General features: G+C 45.7%; 1 protein-coding gene across 2 annotated transcripts in view; it reads right to left on the minus strand.

Annotated features, from left to right (window-relative positions):
* Positions 1–27,830, minus strand: part of FAM107B (family with sequence similarity 107 member B) — a 234,179-nt gene that overhangs the window by 58,668 nt on the left and 147,681 nt on the right. Inside the window, exon 1 of one of the 2 annotated variants that reach the window (XM_043563532.1) lies at positions 20,701–20,807. The exons of the other annotated variant lie outside the window; for it this stretch is intronic. The gene's annotated coding sequence lies outside the window, so the exon portion shown is untranslated. Of the gene's footprint in view, positions 1–20,700; positions 20,808–27,830 lie in introns of those variants that run through there. 2 annotated transcript variants of the gene reach the window in all.

Consider the following 27,830-nt stretch of genomic DNA (forward strand, 5'->3'; position numbering starts at 1 on the left):
GACACTGGGTCTTCCATTAGGAGTTTAATAAACCTAAGTTACTACATTTCCACAAACTCAATCCATTTTTATTTATCTTTCCTCACCTTGCCACATCTCTCTAAGTGATATTCTCAAGGTTAGAAATATACAGAAGAGGGGTGCCTGGGTTACTCAGGCGGTTAAGCATCGGACTCCGGATTTCGGCTCAGGTCATAATGTCACAGGTTCGTAGACTCGAGCCCTACGTCAGGCTCCGCGCTTAGGATTCTCTCTCTCCCTTTTTTATCCCTCTCTATCTCAAAATAAATAAGTAAACATGTTTAAAAAAAGAAATATACAGAAGAAAAGCATACAATAAACAAGTTCCTTCCCTATCAGGGACACACATTTCCTTCTAAGATGCTGAAATAATACTACCAGCTTATAAATATGACTGGTCTTTACTCGGGGAAGAAAAATCCATCTCAAACATGAAAAGAGATGGGATCTTGGCAAACTGTTCATTTTTTGCTCCTTTCTATAAAGTCAATAATAGGATTCTTTATTTAGGATCTATAGTCAGTCCACTATCAGGAAGCAAGTAAGGGCCACTGATAAGGCTAGAAAACAAACCACACCTCAGTCACCAGAACAAAGCGTAGGGAGTTCCTGTTCAAAGACAAACATGACAATTTTGGAAGAGATTAAGATGAGGGAGAGGCAGAAGAGAAGTAGGCACATCATGCCTGACTAATCATTGATAACCAACACTGACACAATCAAATGTCAACTCACAGAAGGCAGTGATTTGCTTCACCTGCAATTTACCAACCATCCGAAATCCCTCTTCCAATCACTCTCTCCACAAAATAGACCATGTTTTTGTTCAAACGTGCACTAAAAAGGACAGCCCTGTTCACAAATCTTAAGACTTTACCAAAATTATAACAAAGCAAAAAAACAAAACAACAACAACAACAAACCCCACATTCACTTGCTATTAACTTCTACAGACATCTCGGAAAAACCCTGGAACCAGACACCAGGAAAGGACGCCCACTCATTAAGTTATGCATTAAGCTCAAGTCAGTAAATAAACTGATTTTCTAAGAGAAAAGATATTTCCTTAATGGTTTATGAAACAGTTACCAAAGTGACACACCGATTTTGAAAACTAATTTATTAGAACGTAAGCTTCTAAGAACATAAGCAAAAGTAGGTTTTGCTATTTAAGCATCACTTCTCAACATCCACAGCAACTGACGTTAAGTCTCTAAACACAGGAAGGCACAGAGTTACTGAATAGATGGACTCCAATCTGTTGGAAACAGCAATGCTTAAAGAAACTGTATTTTAATATTCAGAAGCCAGTTATCTGTTTTCCCTATTACAGTGCAGATTCCTTCTGAAGCCTTCTACTGCAAAGTAACCAAAATCTTACCAGATTAAGAATACACCAGATAAAACCCATGAAAGATTCACCTCCAAACCCTACTCATGACTTACAAGTTCCTACCTCCCTGCCCAGCTGGCAAACGACCCTAAAATTGCTTCCCTGAGCTTATCAGCCGAACAAATGGAAACTCTAAGCGAACACAGAACTTCCCATCAGTAGCATCACCCAAGCAAAAACACACAGAGGCAACAGAATCTCAAAACCAGGTTGACTACTCAATACCTGGGATGAGACACGGATAAAATCGTGTTGTCATTCCCCAGTTCTTCTTTCCAAAGAGATGGGATACCTCAAAATAAATCATGTGTGCAACCAAATACATGGAATTTAAAAGTCAAGGCCACACTACAGAAGAAACAGCTAAAGTGTGAGCAATGAGCAACAGTGTCAACAGCATCCCCTGCTCATTTACCCACAAATAAAAGCCCACAGAACACATGGCTATTTTCAATTAAAAAACATGCAAACTGTTAAAGGCCAAAGCCATAGGATTATGCTTGGCCTTTAATTCACTGGCCTTTCATTCATTTTAATTTACCAAAAGGAAATGCTAATGTGATCCTCATACTTGGCCTCCCAAGACCCTGACTTCATACCAAAATGGAACTTAAAATAATGCATTCTGCAGAATTTCCTTCCTTACTGAGAAGACAAACGATTTAGTTATACTTGAGGACTAAAACCTAAGGAACTCTTATCCCGTGTTGCTTGGGCAGTAGAGAAGGCTTAGGCATCGCCTCCAGTGGGAGAACACCTGGGGTTACAGCAAACCAAGAACAAAGCAGAGTCCTTGTTGCTGGAAACACCCGTTTCATGCACTTCATCTTCTACTGGGGGTACAGGGGGAGGGGAAAGACAGGCAAGAAGCAAAGGAGCTTATAAGGTATCCGCAGTGAGTCCAGTCAAGTGTTAGGAAAACGAATAAAGCAGGGTAAGAGGGTGCAGGTCAGGGGGCCGATTTTATAAGGGGTGATGGAGAGGCCTCTCAATATCTGGGATGAGCTTTCCAGAGAGAGGATCTGGAGATCCCCACACACCCTGGGCAAGCGTGTGCTTGGCCTGTTTAGGAAAAACAGAAAAGAGGCCAATGTGGCTGGAACGAGGGGAGGAGGAAAGTGGTTGGAAACTGGGTCAGGGAGGTGGCAGGAGCCAGACCAGCTTCTGATGCACTCCAACACTTGGAGAAATGGCTGATTCAGGAATCAGAGTTCTACACCACCAAACGTGGTGGAAATCAACTCCTTACAGCGACCCCCACTGCCCCAGCATTATAAAGCCCCTGGGAGGTTCCAGGGACCATCTCACTTCAGCTGCACCTGCGGGTGTCCACGCCCATAATAGCTGTGGAACCAGTGCCCAGTTCCTGTAAGAAGACACAAAGTAGGGCGCTCAGGATTAATGCTGGAGATTGTGCAGGCTGCTCGCCCAGGTGGGCAGTTTCAGATTTGGCCTACTGACCACACACTGCTCGTGACAACCACCGAAACTCCAGGTTATGATGCATTAGAATAAAATCCTGTCTTCAGTCGCAGAGTACATCATCATCATCCCACTTGCCACAGGTTACCAAAGAGATCGGCTTTTCTGGGGCACTGCCGATCTCAAATACTCTTTGCCGTCGTCCCCAGAAACGCATGCCTCGTTCTCAATTTACCCTGGACATCATTAGCGACTAGACAGTGGCCATCCCTCTAGGAGACAGGTAACAGTTCTTCTAAAACCAAAACCAGAATGGTGAGGCGGGCGTCATTAATAACATACCCACGTTTTTCAACCTTCGCCTGAGTGCTGGCTGTAGGCAGGCACACTATTAATGTGCTCGTTGTTATTTCTGTAAAACTCGATCAAGTGTACACTATTATCCCCATTTTACTGACAGAGCTGTAACCTGAAGACCCGGAAGTGGGCCCAAGCACTCTGATCCCAGAAGATGCCAAATCACACTGCTTCTCCTTAAGGAACTGGACAGTGAAAAATTAAACATTTGACAAAAGTTACCCAGGGAGAGAGGGGAAGACATAGCCTTCCCCATTTGGCTAAAAAGACAACCTGTGTCTTAAGATCCAGAGTCAGGACTCTTTAGGGAGATATGTGTAACCCAGAGCTAAGCATACAGGAGAAAGAATCTGCTCATTAATGACAAGTGACATGACATGCAGAAAACCACAGTACGGACCGCAGGACTCCAAAAACAGGATGTAAGCTCACCTTTCTGGGCAGACAGCCACGCACCCACCGGCTGCCCTCCTTTTATGTTTCAGTATTCTTTCATCCGGGGAAGATCGCGAGCTGGCTGTGTGTAGCTCTCCGTTTGTTTTACAAGGGGCCACGGAAGTTGTGGCCTGACACGCCACCCCACCCCAAGTCACAGGGTGAGGGGGGCTGGAGGAAGTAGAAGAGGCTCGGCCAAGCTGCCAACCTGCATGCTGAGTTGCCGACACCAGCCGCCAGGAAGAAAGGGGAAACGTTCATGAAGGAAGTGAAGCAACAGAAGCAAAGGGCAGGCAAACCCACAACCGTACATTGTCCGCTCACCGGGAGGGCCCTCTGTGTTCCAACGTGGATGGGACAGTCCTCAGGGTATCACTGGGCCCGGGGACACAGCACAACGTACAAGACAGTCCTTTCCCTCGAAAGGATCTGCTGTAAGAGGTGGTGGTGGTGATGGTGGTGGGCGGGGGGAGGGATGTTTCTAGGGTAGTTCTTAGGAGGGAGGGTTTCAGCTCAGGAAATGTGTGACTAAAATGATATAAAACAGGATGTAAATGGAGGTCTTTTAAAAGGAACTTCTTGCTCCGCACTGGCAGTGCAGAGCCTGCTTGAGATTCTCTGTCTCCCTCTCTCTCTGCCTCTCCCCTGCTCGCTATCTCTCTCTCTCAAAATAAATAAATATTAAAGAAAATAAAAAAGGAACTCCTAGCACTCTGAGTCTGAAACAGGGGCCGAGCACTCCTCTTGTGTTTCATAGTGTGAACGGCATCACTGAAGCCAGCCCAGCCCCATCGACACGCCTGAACCCCGTGGGCCCTTCAGTGTCTGACTCGCAACGGCAGAATTTAAGCAGCAGCACTCTGGAGGCCAAGATTAGGATGAGAGGGGCCCCAAACTCAGAGTTCCCAATCAGGCACGGAAACATGCAATCCGTGAGCAGGGGACCTCACAGAAATCCAAGGGAGGAAAAGCACCTGCCAGTAGGGACAACGTGCGGGAGAGCTCTGCCTTCTCACCCTGGGGCGCCCCAGTGCGCGGAACCTTTCACTCGGTTCCATCATAAACGAAGCAGTCTCAAACAGGACGACGTGCTGTGGGAGGCCGGCACCCACATCAAATGGTGCTTCTGGAACGTCAAGAAGGAACAGCAACTCTTTTGGGGAATGGAGCTCTTAGCAGAAGGGACAGAGAACCCGTGCCCAGGGGAACAAGAGACACACACAGGCACGTTATCAACAGTACCCAGATGGCACTGAGTCCTGTTCCCCCCTGCCATTGCTGCACACCCCAACTGCCAGGCAGCCAAGACTTCCTGAGACCCTTCTAATCAGGCTGAGTGGTAAAAGGAGGCCAAGCGTCCTTGCCTCTCTCACTCCTTTCTGCCTCTCACTAGTCCCAGGCATTAGGTGGAGCTGAGGCACTGCAGGAGCCCCAGGGAAAGCACAGCCCCCCAAGGAGGTCCAGGCAAGGAGGTGCGATGATGGTGCCACCAGGTGTGACCGGATTACAGGGAACAGCTCGTGGACTGCTGCCAAAACAGTCACTGGAAAAAACATAAACCCAGAGAGAAAAGAACGCTGAAAACCGTAATGCAGGATGTTCTTTGGAATCCAAATAATAAGCAGACAAAGAGATGGGAGCCAAGCTCCTCCAATGAGGCAGGAAGCCGTGGGCTTACCAGAGAACCTCATGTCAGTCAACCCTTTAATGGGGACCTTTGCTCAAACACACAACAAACACTTACCTGCAGCCATGGACATGTACCTAGGAAGCTAAATTATTTGTCAATGATACCAAGTCACTTTGGAGTCCGGAGGAAGGCTCTACTAATAATTATACACGACACAAAAGACACAGACCAAGCTTATCCCAGACAAAACAGAAGGTACCTCATCCCTGTGTATGAACCCGGTGGGCTGCTCTCTCCTGCCATTAATCACCAACCCTGGACCCCTCACCCAGGAGTCAGTCCCTGCGCTTACAGGAGCCCATGACCCACAAACGAACCAGGCAAGGACCTCCACTGGGCATCACTGCCAACTCCAGGTTACTGGTGACCTACTGACCTGATTTTCTCCTCTGCCGGCTGACGTTCCCAGCCCACTCACCACGTCCTCCTTACTTCCACTTTGCAGGCTGCACCACTGAAATCGTTACCTTCTCTGCAGAACACATCCTGGTTTCTAAGAACTTTGCCTGTCCACAGATTCTAAACCTCTGTTCAGCTTGGCCGTTGCTCTGGGCTGAATGTTTACATCTCCCCAAAATTCCTATGTTGAAGCCCTAAAGTCCACTGGGATGGTATCTGGAGGTGGGGCCTCTGGGAGGCGTTTAGGTCACGAGAGTGAAGCCCTTGTGAATGGGATTAGTGCCTTTATAAGAAGAGACGAGAAATGACCTCTCTCACCGCCATGTGACGGCCATCCGTCTTGCATATGTGCAAACCAGGAAGAGGGCCCTCACCAGACACCATATGTCTCAGCACCTCAATCTTGGACTTCCCACCTCCAGAACTGTGAGAAATACATGTCCACTGTTTATGCCACCCAGTCTATGGTATTTGTTGTAGCCCCTGAGCTGACTAACACAGCCATATCCATACCTTCAGGTCCAGTGTTCTCTCTTCCACTCTCCAGTTAGGGCCCAGAGTCCAGCCTTGGCCCTTCACCCCCAACTTCCTAAGCCATCTCTCTGTTCTACCAGCACTTATAAAACTGGCTCAGCATTTCAGGTACAGAAGGCCCAGGATGATGGTACAGGTGAAGTGGGCACTCACCCCAAACCTTGGGCAAACTCTAGTGGAGTCCGATGGGACTGAATATTTTGTTCCACTGCGTGAGTGAAAACAATCACGTATAAGGTCATATCCAGACACCAGCTTGGGGGGAGCACACAAAGGAAGAACACTACCATTTGTGAATACCTATCTATACGCAGGCATGGTGCCAGGGGCTTTACCTGCATTCCCTGCCTCATAGTCACATTGTAGAGATGAGAAAACTGGAGTTCACAGAGGTCAAGGAACTTACTACACTACACCAGGCCTACCTAAAATAAGCCTCATGTTCTTTCTAGTATGCAAGTGTTTGAATAAATGAAAACCAACACTTTTAAAATTTTTTTATAATGTTTACTATTTTTGAGAGAGACAGAGTCCGAACAGGTGAGGGGCAGAGAGAGAGGGAGACAGAGAATCGAACACAGGCTCCAGGCTCTGAGTTGTCAGCACAGAGCCCTACATGGGGCTCAAACTCACGAGCTATGAGATCATGACTTGAGCCAAAGTCGGATGCTTAACAGACTGAGCCACCCAGGTGCCCCAATGATAACCAACACTTTACAAAGCCTTGCAGGGAGGTAATGTGAACAGCATCTTTCCACAATCATGTAAAGAACTCATAAACTTGTTCCTAGAGAACTACATTCTCATATATTTACTTACAAAAATACATTCTCACATATTTATTCATTTAGAAAAAAATCTTTAATTCATTCACTCCTAGGAAGTTGTTGCACTCAAAGTCAAAATGGGAACTGGCAAGAGTCCACAATAGTTGTCATACATTCAAACGAACTCCTCGGCTTTTGTTGGGGTTACAAATAACTAGTTTAATATCTCTAAGATTTTATATTAGTATGAACAAGCACTAAGAACAAACACATCAATAAAAAAGACAGTTTCTTAGGATGACAGAATTGTGAGTTGGTTTTTTTCCCTCTAACATTATTCTTTTTCTGCAGTAAAATCGTCACCCTCCCCCCCCAGTAACTAGGACATTTTGATTTTGGTTTATATTCTTCTGTGGTGGCAACTGCCAGCACAGGCAGTAGGTAGGGCGAGGCAAGGCGAGGGAGAGCGAAGGAAGCCATACTGAACTGGGGATCAAGGGAAGAGAGTTCTAGTCCTTCACAGGCACTAAGGAGCCGTGAGACGCTAGTCTACTCAGCACCAGTGAGCTTCAGCTGCCCCGTGAGAGCTCCATGTTCTGTGAGGCCTCATCCCCCAGTCAATCCTGTGACTACCGGAAACACTTTAGCAGGGGCTGGTGACTAGAGCCACACACTTCCGAGAAGATGGTGGGTGTGTATTTAAAGAGGATTATCAAGGGAAACATCTATGAGTAAAAACTCATTTGTCTCCATTTAAAGAGTCGTGTTTATCTACATGAGGTTCGTAGAGGGAATATCTAACGTTTTACAATTATTCTGAAGAGGCTATAAATAGGCAGGATGTGAAGTTAGTCAGCTATGCACTAGGGCTCACCAAGAAGCACATGTATGCAACATGTTCCGGACTATTTGTAAGCTGTTTTGTTTCTGGCACAAACAGAGAAAGAAGGAAAAAAAAAAGTCTTGGTACATCCAATCATTACAGATTTCAGCTGTACAAATCAAACAGGAAGCTCACGAAGAATGCAATTTAGAAGCATTTAAATCAAACAAAACAAAAAAATCCCTATTCTGGGCATATATATGGACAGCTGCAAAGCCAACTGTGTTTTTGTTTTACTGCAAATTGTTTAAAGTCACCAACAGAGCAGAGTACAAGAGACATCCAAGGGGACATGTCCCCGGTCATTAGCAGTGTCTCCGCATTCCCCCTCCCTGTGTACTCAGTTAACACAGACCAACTGGTCTAATGAACACCCCTGTGGCACCCACACCAGGCTCTTCGGGAACAGTGTGGACAGAGAAAAAGGTGAATCTTTCATTCATTAGAAGCAAGAGGCTAATAATGCTCAGAAAACACAACATGGAAGAGGAGGAGCAGGAGAGGGCGAGGCTCTCAGCCCAGAAACTGCTGCTTCCCAGACCCCACCACCAGCCAGTGCCTCGGAGATGTTTTCAAGCAGTTAAAGGACGAGGGGCAATCTGTTGTGAGTAATGATCAAAGGAATTATGTCTTTAAGGCTGTGGGTTGGCACAGGGCATTTATCAAAAGAAAAAAGCCACCCGTTCAAACCTACGTAGGTATCTCTTAAGTCCTAAACAATCTATCACCTAAGAGCTCACCATGCTAAGAAGCCAAGCAGAACTACTTGCTAAATAAACATATTAATTACTTAAATACTTATTAGGGCAAGTGCATCACTTTCCATTGGCCATATTTGCAATAAATTAGAGCTTATAGATTTTTAATGTAAATTTTTAGAGTATGTGGAAGGCTCTAGAATGGTAATGTTTATGGGCCATAAGGAATAAGGCATCCCTTTAGTAAAGAATAATGGTTTAAAAAATAATCATAAACAGGAAGGAAGGAAGGAAGGAAGGAAGGAAGGAAGGAAGGAAGGAAGAAAAGAAAGAAGGGGTTAAGAAAGGCGGTGCCACAGGTAGCTAGTACACATTCTCTGGAGCAAGCATATAAGAGTTTCATGTGATCTTGGATTAGTTACTCAAGGTCTCTAGATCCCAGTGACCTCCTCAGTAAAATAGAGTCATGAGATGAGGATCAAAAGAGTGACACACATAAAGCATTTAGCATGTGCACAAGAAACACTGAGTATTAGTGACTGTCATTCTGGACTGAGCTCAGTTCCGTCTCCACCCATAATGAGCTGTGTGGTCTGAGGCAAGCTAGTTTTCATGGCTGAGTATCAGATTATTCATTAACAAAGGAGGAGTCTGGGTTAGATGATCTCTTGATCTCCATGGCTTCTCCAAGCTCAAACCCTTTCTGACAACGTGATGTGGTTAACAACTTCAAACTCTTTTAGGCTTCTGGTACCCACACCTTTCTTTTAGGATTTATTGTTCACAGCCATGACTTGATTGATACCAAGTGTGTGGTCATAAACACAACTGCACAGTGTGAGACTGTGCCTTATGGGAACCCCAGAACCTGCTTCGTGACGATCCCTCTCACAAGTGGTTTCCGGGGAACACACAGTGGCAAAAAAGGAATACGTGGCAAAAGAATCCACGTGTTGCCCTTCCGGTGGCTTTCAAACGTTGAGGCTGTCCCCAAATCAGAATGCTGGTATAGTGTGTCTGCTGTGTCCTGGGGCGATGGAGCATATGTAAATTAAATTCATTTGCCATAATGACCCTCCTTTCAAAGGAGCTCTCAATTACTTCCTGTTGGAAACACTGCAAGAATCTCTCCCTTCTGAGCCTAACAATGAAGTCAAAAAGTTGCCACTAAATCTACTTCTCTTAAATCAGGGTGGAAGAGAAACTAAACTAATTCAGATTTATCATTCTCCTCCCGCTGTTTTAAACTCATCAATGAGTTACCTTTTCTAAGGAAAGATGGGGCTTAAATGTCCTTACACGTCAGGAGATTTAAAGTGACTATTCAGAAGGATAATGTGCCATGGTGTGCACCATCACATGGAATTCGATCACAAACCCACATTTTAAGCTCCTAATTGAGGCGGCGGCCAGGCACCCAAGTTATGTAAGCAACAGGACAGGATTTAATGCTGCTGCTAACTAAGCAAAACTTACAATAAAATTAACCTGACGCAGTAGCATTCATAAAAGATTGTGCAAAAGGCAATTCGCTCTAATGATAAGAAGTATTCACGCACAATACCTGGATGAAGCCAGACCAATTTTGCTTCTCTATTAATCCTCTAGACGTCCCAAAGCTGCATCAACATGGCTGGCTTTCCCTGATCCCTGGCCAGTGTAAATTCCATATCCCTCTCACTAACCATGTTCATGAAGAGAGAAGAATCAACAAACTCTCATGAAATACGTGATTTGGGTAAGAGTCCTCAACAGGGACTAACAGACATTAGGGGAAAGGATGAAGTGGAAATTCACAGTGGAAGGATCAAGTAGTCACCCCGTGAACGCAGTGACCCGCCACGGTATCACCGAAAGGGAGACACCCGTTTTCCTGAGATGGTGCAACGTGAAATACACAACCCCACCAACAAACTGATCCTACCCAAATAACTGGACATGAATCTAATCCAGCTCGAGGGCTAACTTCCGGTGTACAGACCTACAGAGACGAGTGGAACAGGTTTAATGTTCCAAGTCCAGAATGTGGGCCACTCTCCAAGACAACTGACCTGATTCTTCAACAAATCAGTAGCTTAGGGAGAGAAGGGTGGGGCAGAAGAGCTCTCCAGAGTTAAAAAGCTTCAGGATGCTCACAATCAAATGCAAGTGTGGGCTCTGTTCTGAACCCAGTTTGAAGAAACCTACTGTAGAAGACATTTTTAAGTTAACAGGTAGACAGCTACCCTAGGGAGTTGGGAATTCTACAGGTCCCTGGGCTTCCACCACCCTTTGCCGTCTGATGCTTCTGGAACTGCATGTTCAGGCGCCCCGCGATGAAACGGCACATCGGCAGAAAGTAGGGTACGGATGGCTGGGCCCCATCAAGTCCTGTACAGGAAGAGGAAACTCTCAGGTAGGAAGACTCACAAGATTCACAGCTGATAGAACAAGAGGCAGTTCCTGGGGTTACCCAAAGAAGTTTACAGGTTCCTCTAGTTAACAATTTTTGCCAATAGGTTTCCAACAGCCCCCAGCTTCATCTGAAACCCATTCATGTAAAAAGCATAAAGTCACTGCTCTGAGCAGGAAAATCAGCATTCGAAGCAAGTTACCTGTGTACTGGGAGAAAACATAGGACCAACACCCAAGTGGCAAACTCCCTGTTGCAGTCTTGAGCGGTCCTCTACCTACCGCCTTGACTCCCTGGAGAGTTCTGTCGAGTTTCTTTTGGCTTCTCGCCTTTCTTTGTTTCAATATATCTGATGGAAAGGCACCTGGGTGGCTCAGTCCAATTCTTGGTTTCTGCTCAGGTCACGATCTCACAGGTTCGTGAGATCAAGCCCCAAGTTAGTCTCCACACTCACAGCACAGAGTCTGCTTGGGAATCTCTCTCCCCCTCCCTCGCTCTCTGCCCCTCCCCCACTTGCTCACGCTCTCTCAAAATAAATACTCTATAAATAAATAAATAAATAAATAAATAAATAAATAAATAAATAAATAAATAAATCTATTGGAGGTATAACTTACATAATGTAAAGGGCACACAGCTCCATCAATTTTTACTCCCTGAAATTTTAATTTTATTTGATTGGCCTTTCCGATATAACATCCCCTCTCCTCGAGACTAGTAGGGCCAGTCAGAAGCAAGCCTGGAATGGAAGAACAAACAGGTCAGGGCCTGTTTACAACTCCCAAGCCCCGCACGCTGGTGGCCTCCACAGCTGACGCGGGCTGTCCGGCCAGCCAAACAGTGAGCTCGAGCCAACGGTGATGGCAACTGAAGATGCGGCTTCTTTACTGCCACCTGTGAGTCTCTAACTCTGTCCCCAAACCCCACTTTCCCAAAGCTTCCAGCTCAAGGCACAGGGCTTTTCACCTGCGGCTCCGCGGAACCCCTCCCAATGGGTGCAGAACACTGGCCGTCCCCTTTCGCCAGTTCCAAACACCTGCCATTTCACCACTTAATCTTCTTTTAAAACACGGCAGATGCCCCTGTGGTTCTAACCCTATGGAGACTTCTAAAGATCAGAGGGAAATCTTTTCAGATCCAAATGTAGTATCATTGTTTCACTCTTTAAAACCATGTGTTCTAAAATAAAGAGCAGCTTTTACGTTTGCTATTTTGAACTTAGTAAACAGGGACCATAATTAAAAATCCCTAAAAAATGAAAGGTACTACACTTTCCCGCAGTTAGTTTAACGATGCCGTGATCCCATTTTAGAAAGTGAGGAAGCTACGGGGCCAGTAAAAAGTGTCTCCCCAGAAACGAAGGGCAGAATCCCGGTGTAAAGTTAGTCCTTATGCCAAAGAGGTTATCACTCATGATGGCTAAAATTATATAACCAGCTCCTACCAAGCTCCTTGACAATCTAGGGGGGAAAAAAAAAAAAAAAGACAAACAGAAAAACACATAGGAGGTGTTTAAAACAGTTTGAAAATTTTCAGAATATTAGGGATACACAAAGAATTCTTCAATAGGGAATATGAAATCCTCCAATACTAGTTATATGTGAACAGGGAAAAATACTGTTTAAATACAGATTTTGTTACAAAGAGGGGAAAATGTATTAATGTATAATATAATTATATAAACATCTTGAAAAATGCATGATGCCTAATTAAATTACATCCATTAATAAAGCAGTAGCCTGGGGACAGTTTGTACAAAAATGGCATTTCTGGTAAACATAATATTTAAAATACTCAAATACACAAGCTCTAATGACATAATTATGTGTTTTTAATTTGGTGCCATCCTTACGTTATGCCTAGAAGAAAGCAACTTCACAAATGAATCACTTTTAGATGCTATAGTTTCCATATGGCAATGCCAAAATAAAAATGCAGAGCAGATATTCTCCTTAAAGCTATAGTTTTGGATTTACCTGGCAAGTGCACTACCCCCACTGGGATCCCAAACCCCTTCTGAGCCTAGAAAGTCAAAAATGTTACAACAGAGTCCAGGGAAAACAGACACGGTTCTGCAGACAGAAGTCCCGAGTTTGATCATCGTAACCTTGGGCAAGCTTTTAAATCTCTCTGTGCTTTAGTGTCTCATTTGTGAAACACGAATAATGCTACCTGCCTCACAGAATCACTTAGAAGATCACAGAAGACCATGAGCACCACCACGCCCAGCGTAACAGTAAATGCTCAGTAAATGCCAGCTATTAACGATTTTCATCATCTTCTCAAGGCCCATCTCTGTGGAAATCATTCTCATCAGCAAAAAGCACCTCTTTCTGACAAAGGCAAAAAACACTCCTCAAAAGCAGATGCGTTGTGCAACAGTGGGTGAGCTGCAAACACATTCTGTTAAAATATACAAAGCAGGACACAACGGGCCGCATATTGTGTGATTTCTTATGTGTGGATGAAATTTCTACAAAAGCGAAATTTTAGAGACAGAAGAAAGATAAGCGGCTGCCGAAGACTGGGGATGGGAACAGGAATGGACTGCAGAATCCATTTTAAAAAAAAAATTTTTTTTAATGCTTATTTATTTTTGAGAGAGAGAGACAGACAGACAGACAGAGCATGAGCAGGGGAGGGGCAGAGAGAGAGAAGAGGACACAGAATCTGAAGCAGGCTCCAGGCTCTTGAACTCATGGGCTGCGAGATCACGACCAGAGCCGAAGTTGGACGCCTAAATGACTGAGCCACCCAGCTGCCCTTGGACTACAGAATCTAAAACGGGTCTGGGGTGATAGTTGTTCAAGCACATAAACTACACACTATAAAACTGCACACTGACAATGGGTGAATTGTGTGAATGTAAATTGTATCTCAATAAAGCTACACTACCATAAAATAAAAGAGGTGTGTTTCCAAAAAGTTTGCACAGGCATTTCATACCACTCCGTGATAACAGCAAATTCAGGTATTTTACAGAACATAGCAAAAACAGTTCAGAATGCAAGCCTGGCAGGATCAGACTTGGATCCCAATCTTGACCCAGCTTCCTTCCGGGGCAAACTTTTCACTTCTCTAAGCCTCAGTTTCCACATCTGTGAAATGGGAACCTAAAAGGATTACTCTCAGAGGCTGCTGTGAGCATTGCATCATCCTCCCTTCCCCTCTGCCCCCACCCCCAGGGTTTTGCATATCAATAAATGGAGTCACCCTTTGTACAGTTGCTGAGGCTAAAAGTGTGGATGTTATTGAAGATTCCTTTCCCTCTTGAATATTAGCTCCAATCCATTAGTGAGTCTTGATGGTTCCATCTTTTTTTTTTTAAGTAGGCTTCACGCCCAGTGCAGGGACCAACTCCCTGAGTTGAAGAACCCACCAGCTATAGAGCATGCAAACTTGACCTCACCCACAAGACAGCTCTAAGAGGTAGTCAAGTGTGACTGCCTCCATTTTACAGATGAAAAGCAAATAAATGACCTGCTCAGAAACTACTAATTAGTGGGGAGCTTGCGCTTAGGATTCTGAATTTTTTTTTTAATTTTTAAAAATGTATTTACTTTGAGAGAGATAAAGAGAGGGAACAGGGGAGGAGGGACAGAGAGGGAGGGAGGGAGGGAGAATCCCAAGCAGGCTCTGCACTGTCAGCGTGGAGTCCAATGTGGGGCTGGAGCTCATGAACCCATGAGATCATGACCTGAGCCGAAATCAAGACTCCGGCCGCTTAACCAGAGCCATCCAGGCACCCCTAGGATTCTGAACATTTTAAAAATCTAGGTTTCTCTCTCTCCAACACACTACACTATTAAAAAAAGGAAGTCCATTAAAAAACAAGGAAGAAAAATAAGAAATCTGACCACAGCATTAGCTGTTTTAAATGAAATTAAGTTATAAGGGAAAAGAATATTATAAAGAACGTCTTTCTACATAGACATATCCACCATGACATTCTTAACTTCCTCCAGGACATGGGAATTTTAATTCATCCACATTAGACATTCATAAACAACTTCTGATTATTTACACTGCAGGAGTTTTACAACACGACTCACTGTACAGTTTCATAGACTCATCAGCATACAGCAGGCCCAGGTGCCTGGATAAAATGTTAAGTTTTAACCTTAACTCTTATGGAGTGTGCTCTCCGTTTGTTATGTTAATAATGACTCAGAAAGGTTTATACCAGAGTCACAGCCCTCTCTCCTATACACTTCATTATGACAAACCTTGTGTCCAAAAATAGAATAGAACGTGTCATTTCTAATATCAGAGCCAGGTTATCTTTACCAGGAGCCAGGTGAGGACAGGTGAGGAGAAAAGGGAGAAGGAAGTCCCTCCCCCTTCCCTACGGGTCCCTCATCTTGGCACCACTGTGGGGGGGGGGGGAGCAGAAGGGGGGGGTCCCGCATCTTGGCACCATGGCCACGGAGTTACTAAAAATCAGAATTATAAGACTGCAGGCAATGGCACAACAGCCTCCAGTCACGTCTCGGGAACCATGACCCTCTGGGGTTTCATGACCTTGCATTTGCCCCTGCCGTGCCGGGAGGTACGTCTTACTAAGTTCACGTCACACATTGAGAATACCAGAGCTCCTAAGGGTTCTGTAACTTGCTGTAGGTCGCAAAGCTGGGGCCTGGATTCTAACTCGGATATGTCTGGCTTTAAAGCTCCAAACCTCTCCCCTACCCCACATTAAGAAATGCACCCCGCTCCCCAGTCCCACCCTCCAGCCCAGGGCCGGGAGTGAGTAGGGTGGTCCCCGCAGAAACTTCGGTGCAACACGAGCTGGCAACACAAGCTGGCACTGACAACAGCAAAGATCATCGAGAACCCTCCAAATCACATGTACCTACAGCCAGCCAGGAAGCAGACAGCTGGTCTCTAACCCGCATTTTCTCATTCTTGTTTTCTGAGGAGACATCACAACACGTCTTCAACCCAGAAAGTTGCCTAGGCTGGGCATCCCCCCTATTTAAGACCTCTGGTTCTAACGACGGAGTTTATGATTCAGTAGCACAAGCAGGAAAAGCACTGTGGGCAGCCCAGAGGCCCCTGCTGTTTCACGGACTCTACAAGAGGGTTTCCTTCACACTGCAGAAGCCCAAGACTTTGCTACATGGCTGTCACCAAACCACGCCTCCCTCCTCTTCCCCACCTACACATCACCACAGAGCACAGGCGATGGCTACTGCTTTCCAAGTGCTCTGCGCCCACTGCTTCCCCCTAAATGAAATCTTTAGAACAGCTAAGGTGTTCACCTAGTTTTATTTTATTTTTAATATTTTTAAATTTATTTTGAGAGAGTACACATGCGCACACGGGTGGGGGAGGGGCAGAGAGAGCCTCTCTCTCCAGGCTCCACACTGTCAGCACGGACAGGGCTTGAACCCATGAACCGTGAGATCATGACCCAAGCCGAGGGGAGATCAAGAGTCCAACTCTTAACCGACTGAGCCAGCCAGGCGCCCCATGCGTTCACCTAGTTTTAAAGCAACATTCCTTTCTCTGAACCTCTCCCCTCCGTTTTCCCTCCTAGAGCTCACCAGAGTTTGGAAAACATTCTTAAGTCTTCCCACAAGCTCCCCACAAACCCCATCTTATCTTCTCATCTGGAACAGAACTTCTGGTCACCACAGTCATAGTCAGTGCCCCTCCCCCCTCCCCGCATGACACTAGCCCTCAGCTCCTGGGAATCCCTCAGGTCAGGACCCCATGTCCCCAAACTGGTTTCTTGAGGTTCACCTCCAACAAGAACATGGGGACAACACCATCCTTTCCCCGTTTCTCCTGGATCAGGGCCACAAAGTGCCCCGACCCCTCAGCCACACTCCAGACAACAATGAAAGGTCCTCCTCCTGGGTTCAGCCCCCACCCCTACCACCCTGCTCTTAAACTGCTCAGCCCTCAGCAAAGCACCCTCACTTCCCTCCCATGCCTCTCCCCAGCCTTCACCTTGAGTTAGCAACACAACCCCTCAACCTTGGCCAGGATTTAGTCTTTCTTTCGGAGACACCTTAACTCACCAAGAGCTACTTTCCCCTCACAGCTCTTAACATGACTGTCATTAAACCATGTCTGTGTAATGTTGTGCAATTCTTTAAACAGCGTCCTCACCCGTCGCGCCATGAGGACAGGGACCGCATCCGCTGTCGACTACAATACACCCAGTGCGAGGCCAGAGCTGGCACAGAAGAGGCTCTAAGTAAAGGTCTGTTACACGAAGGAGTGAATGAAAAGCAAAGCTTCCCCCACCAGCCTTAGAAACAGCCCCTCGCAGATTTGCCAAGGCTAAATGGCAACCTACACCAGCTTGCCAAATTATTTCTTTTACTAATGGGAAATGAAATCAGAAAGCTTCAACTCCTTTTCAGCCGAGTGTCCTAAGTTATTGAGCATAAGGAAAAGTTCAGATGGATAAGACCCGGCACTTTCTGCACCAGAAAGGAAAAGGGGAGAAAAATGATTTGCTTTCACAAAGGAAAAGCAAAAATAGGCCAAGATAAGACAAGGAAATTATACAAGAAAATGAAGCTTCATCGGGTCATTTGAGAACCACGTGGCCTTGGGCTGTGGTTCACACAGACTTCTCATTGGCACCGAAGGTTTCTCAACACAGATGCCCAAAGTGAGATGCGAAATAGGCCAGTGTCCACAACTACTTTCTCTAGACTTCAAGAGGGGTGGCCACCCCCCAACATATCTGGGGACTTCCACAAATGCCTGAAATCTAGATCTTACTGAACCAAATTTCCTGATCCATTTTTAACAACATTCTGCACAGAGAATCCTGGAAGGAGGAAGGTGCAGACCGGACGTTAACAAGAACACTAAGCCACAACAGGACTCTACTGTAGACGTTCTTTTCAGAGAAAAGTCTTCTACCCTGAAACCACTCCCACAGAAAACCAGTATCAATCTTTTCCATAAATTCTTTTCCCTTGGGACATTTTAAACAATTAAGAAATCAAAGAAATGAATGAATAAGAGCACCCATCCTACCACAGTTCAGGAACAGGATTTCCCATAGCACTTCCCTAAAACATAAACCAAGTCTACTTTTAAACATCCCCAAGAATGGTTTCTGCAGTCCACAGGGGCAAGAGGCTGGCCGTCACAAACAGCCATAGCAAGCCCTTAACACTGGACCACTCCCAAATTTTACGCCCCTCCCGCCCCACCCCCAGAAACGTTATTGAAAAAGAACAAAGCTACTCAACTCTGACCTCTAGTCCTGCTGGGTTTACGTTGCGTTTACAGTGCTTATGTAGTCTAAGGCCACAGGAGGGTTGAAAAATAATATCTAGAATTCTGAAATGTCCTATTTGAGTTTCTTTTGACTTCTGTACGTGGAAAGGCCCCGTTATTTCTGAAGGAACGCTGATCATTACAGCAGACAATGTACTTCTCCCGATAAACTTCACACCCTGACTTACAGGTCACTACTGAGCTGCAAAAGCTCCCTCTAAAGCATGTGTGCAGATAAAGGAGCCCCAAGTTAGAACAGGAACAAAGAATGCACCTGATAGTTCATAGCCACAACTTCCTTCTCGTAAGTTCTTCTAACTTCGAAAAGGACTGCATCATCCTCACGATCCATCTACTTCTAAACAGTTGTCTCCAAGACCTCTTTTTACTTTGCATGGAGTAATGAAGATGTCCAGAAACTTTCCAAGTGGAAATTGTAGAAATGAAATGTCCGAAAACTTTACAAGTGGTAAAGAGAAGTACGTAATAACAAAAGCATTCAGTGCCAAATCTGTGGTTGAACAATGTGTTGTTTTTTGGCTTTTTTTTACAGAACACATGCACTCAAAACCACTCACTACTCACAGGGAAATCCTTTTTTTTACTTTCTCAAGGCAAAGTCTTTCTGAAGTAAGCCTATACCTGGCTATAAAACCTCTATCATTCCTTGTTCTACAAAAAAGGTGTCCTTCCATCAACATTTCTTATGAAATCGGAGAATTTTACTTTTTAAATATTTTAAAAGCTGAAATACCTTTTTTTAAAATAGTCAATCCAAAACTAGTCCTGAAACCTGAGTAACACAGTCCCTAAAACTTTTGTCAGTTCATTCTTCCAAATTAAGTGGAAACTACCTTGTTTTTCCTATTTCTTCCCTCCCCCCTTCTGTACAGGTGGTTTCTTGTAAGGCTATAAGAAAATATATTTCAGACAACTTGTTGGTATTAATTCTGTGTGAAAGTGGCTAACCACTATTGTAGACTATGGATATATTTCAATCTGATGTGACTGGTAAAGATTAAGAATCAGTAACTCATTTATTCTCTCTCTCTCTCTCTCTCTCTCTCTCTCTCTCTCACACACACACACACACACACACACACACACACACACACACACCATGGCTGCCAAGCCATAAATCAAGCTAAAATGCCTTCATCCTCACGGTGTGTTTGGACAGTAGACATAAGTGACCTTCTTTTCTGTTGGGTTTTTTTTTTCAATTTTATAATAAACGTACATAATTCTATACTTGAAAGTTTTCAACTTGAAACTACTAAGAAATCTCCAGACAGCCATCCCAGATACTATTTCAACTTAAAGCAACTTGGATAACTAAGATCTCCAAAGTCATGGCCAGGGCAACGTGGCCAGGGGAGAAAACGAACACCCCCGTTGGTGAGAAATCCTCAGGTTAAAGAATGTAAAGTCTAACAAGCATCCCGTTTTTCTGTATTTCCCTTTAATATCATACTCAAATCACAGAACTTTGCTCTACCGTCACTGACTTAAGTCTTTCTGAGGAAGGAAGGGTATGGTATCTTGCCGCTCAGAGTAAGATCTGCAATTTATACCCTCAACAGGATTCCTCTTCATATTTCAGAAGTGGCTCTTACCATCCCCTACAGAGCGTGTCAAAACTTGGCCACACATATCCATGCGATCCCCGAGGCACCCGAAGATGCTTAGCGAGATACTATGGGAACCAAATTTCTAGGACTTCATGGGTGCAGACGCCGCCCAAGATACATACCGGGTTTCTGGATGAGTAGCAACGGAAAGGAGTCAAAAATGGAAAAGTTACTTGCAGACTGTTTGGAAACAGTGCGACAGTCACCTTTAAAGCAACGGGGCAACCCCCACCCCCCTCGGCCCCTCCTTTGTCTGCCCAGGCACAGGCTCGCTCGGGCCCCGGAGCCCGCTCCGGCCACCCCGAGCGCGCCCGCGCAGCGAGGGGCAACCGGGCGCCGAGGGCTCGGCATCTGGCCGCGCGCGGCGCACCCGGTGGGCAGCGCATCCCGCTCCAGACAGGGTCTCTCCATTTTCAGGGCCGAGGAGGCAACAATAAGCCGAGCCGAGCGGCCGCCTGGGCTCCCCTTCCTCGCGGCGCCCCCCGCCTCCCCCAGCACCCCTCGGGCGGGGGGGCACGGCACCGGGCCCTGCCACGCCCCAGCCCTGCACCCCAGGCCCTCACCGAGCACGGCGCGGGGCGACCGGGGCTCCCCGCACGCCCACCGCCCTGCGCGTCGTCCTCTCGCGCACGCACGGACCCCCGCCCCACAGCGCGCGCCGCTCTCACGGCCGGCCGCGGGGAGGGAAAGCCGGCGGCCCTTTCCGCCCTGGGGTCCCCCGGGCCGGGGGTCGGGGAAGGGCGGGCGGCCGCGCAGTCTCCCCGGAGCGCACCCGCCTCCCCCGAGCTCCCAGTCTTTGTGTGCAAAGTAAGTGCGGGAGGCGAACCTACCTCGGCGCGCTCACAAAGGCGCGCGGCTCCCTCCCCGGCGCTCGCTCCGGGCGGCCGCGGCGGCGCCCAGCGACCCGGCAGCTCAGAGCGGCCCCGAGGCGGCGCGGGCGGCGGCTCTGACGACGGCGGCAGCGGCGGCCAGTCCAGCGCTGGGCGGCTCTTTCACACCCCGCGGCCCCGCGGCTCCGAATTAAGCGGCGGGGCGGGGCGGGGGCGGGGCGCGACTGCGGAAGCCCCGCCCAGACCCCGCCCCGCCGCGCTGGCTGCGGGCTCCGCGCTTGGGACCGCCGCGGCCCGAGGGGAGTGCGCCACGCCAGGCGGGGAGCTCGGAGAAAGTCTGGGGATTCGGTTCCGGGAGGTTTTCCTTCTGTTGTTCTAGTTTGATTGGCTTCAGAAACTTGGAAAGAGGAGAAGGAATGTTGGGAGAAAAAAAACTAAGTGTCACCAGATGAGAGAGAGAAATGGGAAATCGAAGGTGGCGGGAGCACGTTCCCGGAGCCCACAATTAAAGATCTCTCTCTCCCCCACCTCTCTCTGTCTCGGTCTCTCCCCTGAACTACTCGGCTCTCGGCTCGTGGGTGTCTGGCCTCTGTCTTCACTCCACGCTTGTGAGGTTTAGCGAGACTGTCCCTATTGAAATCCTACAAATATGTCACAGAAGAAATCAGGGAGGAAGCAGGCTTAATTGTATAAATTTACTGTCAAACCAGGACTTGAAACCCGGTGACCTGGAAATTTACCTAGATTCCTTCCCTGTCCCCACCCATCAAAGAGTAATTGGAGATCTGATTTGTGCACAAGGAGGAAAGGTTTGTTTCAGCTTTTTTTTTTCCTTCTCTGATTTTCGTTTTTTACAGCAAATTGCTTCTCTGCCCAACCCTAAGACTCTCAGATTACCATGTGCCTGAATCACAACAGGTACAAAACTAAGAAATTGAGAGTAGCAAACAAGGACAGGTTGATGGATTTTAAATCAAAAGCTTTTTAATTTTCTTGGCAACAGACGCATAAGGTTTTATTTATTGGGAAGTTTTTCAGACTAAAGAGCGTGGGTCATGATCATACAGAACAGTCATATCAATTATGGATTTCAGTAAGCAATTACTCCAAAGATGCTCTAAAGCCAGCCCTTTAAGGGCCTGGCCATCCTTAGGTCCCTGAAGCCCACTGAGGGGTGGAATCACCTACCACAGGATTTAGAGAGTAAGAGGCTGTGTGAACTTTATCCATAGTGTTTCCTCTGAGTCTTTCTTTTCTCCCTGTCCTTGGATTGTGTTGTTTCTGTAATTAACAATGGGTCCACCAGTCACCAAACCAGAACTGGGGATCCAGACTAGATTCTCTATTCACTCCTCACAAGGGAGCCAACCCCAAGTCCTAGGAATCCTACAGGGATCCTCCCCATCCTACCCGCCCTGCCACAACTGCCTTTGGGGTGTGTAACCATACCCTGGCAGTGGTCTCTCTCCCAACTGTCCCCAGCCTCCAATTACACACACTTTTTCCCTCCAAACTGCTTCCCAGTGAACTTTCCCAATACAAATCTGTTCAAATTTAAACCCTTTAACAAGTGCCCAATTCCTACTACATAATCAAGTCTAAGCTCCTTGCTACAGTACCCCATAGGGCAGTATACTTCTTGATATCACCTTGACCTCCTACATCCCCCAAATGCCCAGGGCTTAGCTCAGCCAGAATGCTGTATTTGCTGAATGGCCCTGCTCTGTGAACACAAGAATAGAGGAAAGAATCTGTCACCTTGCATAGTCTGGTAATTATTGCACTATATTGTAAATATGTGTCTTCCTTGAGCAGAGTTTGTGCTTGATATATACATGTATCTTTACCCCTCATCCTTAACATACTATCTGGCATATAAGAAGTGTTAGGAACTGAATTATGTCCCCCCTAAATTCCTATGTTGAAACACTAACCCTCAATATGACTGTATCTGGAAATAAGGCCTTTAGGGAAGTAATTAAGGTTAAATTAGGTCATAAAGGTGGGGACCTAATTTGGTAGGACTGGTGGACCTTTTAAGAGGAAGAGACACCAGAGTTTTCTCTCTCTCTAAAACATGCAGAGAAGAGGTCATGTGAGGACACAGCTGAAAAACAGCCATGTGCATGCCAGGGAGAGACCTCACCAGAAACCAGCCCTGCCCCCATGTCTGTTGTTTAAGAAGCCACCATTATGGGGGCCCCTGGGTGGCTCAGTCGGTTAAGGGTCCAACTTCAGGTCAGGTCATGATCTCAAGGTTCATGAGTTAGGCCCAGAGCTGGGCTCTGTGCTGACAGCTCAGAGCCTGGAGCCTGCTTCGGATTCTGTGTCTCATTCTCTTTCTGCCCCTCCCCTGATTATGCGCTCTCTCTCTCTCTCTCTCTCTCTCTCACTCACTCTCTCAATATCTCTTTCTCTCTCTCAAAAATAAACATTAAATTTTTTTAAAAAAGAAGGCACTATTTATGGCATCCTGAGTGAACTAATACAAGGAGCATGCTTTAAATTCTAGATTCTAACCTGGGAAAAGCACTAACCCACCAGTGAGTCCGTAATGTCCCCTTAAAGCAGCCTGGGACACTTGTATCATGCCAACACAGTGAGAAGAGTGTCTGGATGTGGTAAGTAACTACATGGCATTTCCCCTGCCCTCTGAGAGGAATGGGAATATGTAGCTCATTCCATAGTCTGGGGTATAAATGTCCACAGGTTCTTAGCCATCACCCTACCCTTGTGTCAGGAAACATAATTTAAACAAAAACAGTAAGAGGAGATCAAATGTTTTCTTTGAACTTCTTGAGTCAACGTCATTAAAAGAAAGGACACTGGGGCGCCTGGGTGGCTCAGTGAAGTATCAGACTGTGGCTCAGGTTATGATCTCACTGTTCCTGGTTTGAGCCCTGTGTTGGGCTCTGTGCTGACAGCTTGGAGCCTGAACCCTGCTTCAGATTCGGTGTCTCTCTCTATGTCATTCCCCTGCCCGTGTTCTCTCTCCCTCTCTCTCTCTCTCTCTCTCAAAAATAAAAATAAAATTAAAAAAAAAATTAAGGGGCACCTGGTGGCACAGTCAGTTAAGCATCTGACTTTGGCTCAGGTCATGATCTCACGGTCGGAGAGTTCAAACCCCATGTCAGGCTCTATGCTAACAGCTCAGAACCTGGAGCCTGCTTCGAATTCTGTGTCTCCCTCTTTCTCTGTCCCTCCCCTGATCATGCCGTCTCTCTCTCAAAAATAAATAAACATTAAAACAATTTTTTAATTAAAAAAAAAGAAAGAAAGGACATCAATTTACTAAATCCACTATTTTGGGATTAGCTCGTTTCTGCTCCATTCAGTCTCAGCGAGGCTCTGTCATGCATTTGCCAGAGACCAGCTTGTTGTGGGTGGCCTCAAAGTCCAGATGTTGACTGGAGCTGTCTGCTTGGGTACCTCAGATGCCCTGTACATAGCCTCTCGGGGGGATGGCTGGGACTTCCTCACAGGTCAGCTGTGTCCAGTGGGGGTGAAAGAGGAAGCCATAAGGCCCCAGGAGGGGCCTAGCAGGAGGTCTAGCAGCCAGGTCATTCTGTGACATCCTATCATTTGAAAACAACACAGAGCCAGCCCCAATATGAGGTTCAGAGAAACAGACTCCACCCCTAGGTAGTAAAAGCAGTGGTCACATTACAAAGGGACCTAAGTACCAGGATCCTAGGACAGGAGGAATCATGGCGGTCATCCCTGCAAATAATCTTCCCTCGAATCACAGTTGAGGAACCACATAGTGGAGGGTAGCTGCGACAGCTGAGAGCGGTAGTCTCAAGGGAAATCATTCTTATTTATAAACAGGCAAAAGCCACTTGGAAGTTGAACATAAAGCCCACAACAACAGATTCTATAATTGGTACTGGCCTCATGTACTGAACCGATAGATCAAAGTAAATACTTCAGTTTTGCTTATTTGTCTTTGCTTTCAAATAAGAATGAGATTAGAAGGAAAAATGGCTTTAGGTCTCTAAAGAAGCTAAGCTTGACCCAATTCCAAATCAGTGTATTAGTTATCTATTGCTGCAAAACCAATTACCATAGACTTAATAACATAAAACAATACCCACATACCAGCTCATCTTTGCTTTAGTTCAGGCATGGCCGGGCTGGGTTCTCTGCTCAAAGTCCCCCAAAGCCAAATCAAGAACTTGGCAGAGCCCATGGCTCATCTCATCTGGAGCCCAAAGGTCTCATTGGCAGAATTCAGTTCCTTCTTTGTCCGGTTTGTCCAGTCTGTAAGATTAAGGTCCCCGCTTCCTGTTGGCTGTCAATTACCAGCCACTCTCAGATTCTGAAGGCTGCCCACATACCTCCCCATGTGGCCCTCTCCATTATCAAGTCAGCAACAGCACATCAAATCCTTCTCAGGCTTCCTCTCTGTGCCTCCCTCCACCTCCCTCTCCTTCCATCTCTGCCTCTAGACTCAGATTTACAGGGCTAGTGTGATTGGGCCAGGCCCTACCCAGATCACCTCCCTATCTTAAGGTCAACAGATTTGAGAACTTCTTCACCTCTGCAAAGTCCCTTCACAGCAGTACCTCGGTGTGTGTACCTTTTAAAATGAGGAGCATCTAGAAAGGATCAGAATGATACATCCAAATCAAAAAGTATGTGCTATAAGCAACATCATGAGCTGTTACATTGAAATAGCTTCTTTGCATGAGCATTTGTGAGCAAAAAAAGTGGAACCACTTTATTAAATATACTAATGGCACCAACAATAAAAATGAATATTCTCCCCTTTAAGAGTCATCCACTGCAAAGCATTTTACAAACTCTACAACAGAGCCACAATTCCTATTGAAACTGAACCCTCTGCCATTTCTAGGGAGCTTAAAGTTTAAGTTTTAATTTCAAAATCTTTAATATATGTGTTGCCTTAAAATACTTAATTTGGCTTTTACAAAACACTTGCTCTTTGTTATTGACAATTTTAAAATCAAAGGGACTATAAAATAGTGATTAGAAAGCTATAACTAAATATCACATCAGAATCAAGAGAAACAGCTGTTAGCCACATCAACAACTCCTGAATGGTGCAAAGATCTGAGTTTTATGTCTTTCTCTTCACATGAATCCAACACCAGGAAAGAGGATTTCCTGAGAGTCTTCCTGTATAGTAAAACAAAAATCTCTAAAAAGCAAGAGGGAGGAAAACCCTCAAACCCTCATCCTGCCAAAAATATTAAGACATTTTGGTAGTAGATATTAATAAGTAAACAAACAACTTCATGTTTGAGCACAATGAAGATAATTCCTATATGTCTCCCAATTCAAATAACTAACATGTAAAATAAAGAGCCAGTTCACTGAGAATATTCTACATTTTGCTCCAACTTTCTTTTCTTCTTTCTAATATGCATTCCAGATACATACATTTCTTTTAGCAGAAAGTATTCCTTAAAACTCTTGCATTGGTAATAACTAGTTAAATGCCACTTATATATTCTTATCTACCTTTTTTTTGAGAGAGAGAGGGCACAAGACAGAGAGCACAAGTGGGGAGGGGCAGAGGTAAAGGGAGAGAAAGTATCAGAGAATCTTAACCAGGCTCCACGTCCAACACAAAGTCCACAACTGTGAGATCATAACGTGAACCAAAATTAAGAGTCTAAAGCTTCACCCACTGAGCCACCCAGGCACCCTTATTCTCGTCTACCTTTTAGGCGATGCATAAAGTTCATGGAGTAATGGAATAAAGACTAAGTTGGACAGAAACGATTTCAATCATGGCTCTGTTACCAACTAGTTTTGTGACCTCGGATGAGATATTCAACTCACCAGAGGCTGTTTCCTCTGGCTTTGATGGTTAGTGATGGTATAGCAATCTATATCCCTATCTATATCTACCTATATCTTAGGTAAACTGATGGCTACCAAAGGGGAGGTAGGCAGGGGGGTAGCTTAAAAAGGTGATGGGGGGGCGCCTGGGTGGCGCAGTCGGTTAAGCGTCTGACTTCAGCTCAGGTCACGATCTCGCGGTCCGTGAGTGGGCTGATGGCTCAGCCTCTGGGCTGGGCTGATGGCTCAGAGCCTGGAGCCTGTTTCTGATTCTGTGTCTCCCTCTCTCTCTGCCCCTCCCCCGTTCATGCTCTGTCTCTCTCTGTCTCGAAAATAAATAAACGTTAAAAAAAAATTTTTTTTAAGGTGATGGGGATTAAGGAGGACATTTGTCGTGATGAGCACCGGGTGTTGTATGTTAAGTGTTGAATCACTAAATTCTACACCTGAAACGAATATTACACTAAATGTTAACTAACTAGAATTTAAATAAAAACTTGGAAAAAATTATGGCACTTTTATATACATATAGACAGAGGTGCATGTTTCTTCTATAGAATTTATACCATTAATGGTGTTTCTGTTGCTGTCCAGGCTTGGCTGGATAGGAAGACTGCTCCGTCCACTTTGAGTTGACAACTAAAGTCCAAACTGCAGCTAATGTTAAATCTTGACAGAGAAAGTTTGCTTATTAACTCTGTTTAGAGAATCGTATCACCACACATTAGAAATGCTAAAGATTCCTGGGCTTTAAAAAATGCTCTTCGGGTGATAACATTCTTTAAGTTGTTCCACCAAAATTTAGCATGAACTACAATTCTAACTAATGTTAATGCTCACTGGATAATGTTGATAAATAGCTAAACTGTATAAGGAAAAAGAAAGGAAGAATGAATAACAAAAGGACAAGAGCCCTTGTCCGACAGCTGAAGGCAGTTCCTGGAAGTGTTTTGTAATGCTGCCTGTTCACCTCAGACAGCCACCCTCATAGCTCGGGACAACCTGGCCTGTCCTGATTCCAACTTGCCCCAGTGACCAGCCTTTTGCAAGTCAACAGCTGAGACACATGGCAGGAAACAGAACTTTGACATGCATTTTACCTCCCCAGCTCATTTCTCTCTACAACAACTGCTTATGGCATCTGCCATTGCCTGCATGAGAGCATAAACAACTACTTAAAAGGATAAAAGAAAGACTCTGCAGAAATGTGAGAAACTATCTTTTTGTCTGAAAGACCAATACAATTGACAAACCTCCGTCCAAAGTGATGAGAGACAGACACCCAGAAAACAAGTAAAAAATATATTAGGAATGAAAACGGA

This window comes from Prionailurus bengalensis, chromosome B4, assembly GCF_016509475.1.
Source record: "Prionailurus bengalensis isolate Pbe53 chromosome B4, Fcat_Pben_1.1_paternal_pri, whole genome shotgun sequence".
In the NCBI taxonomy this organism is placed as follows: domain Eukaryota; kingdom Metazoa; phylum Chordata; class Mammalia; order Carnivora; family Felidae; genus Prionailurus; species Prionailurus bengalensis.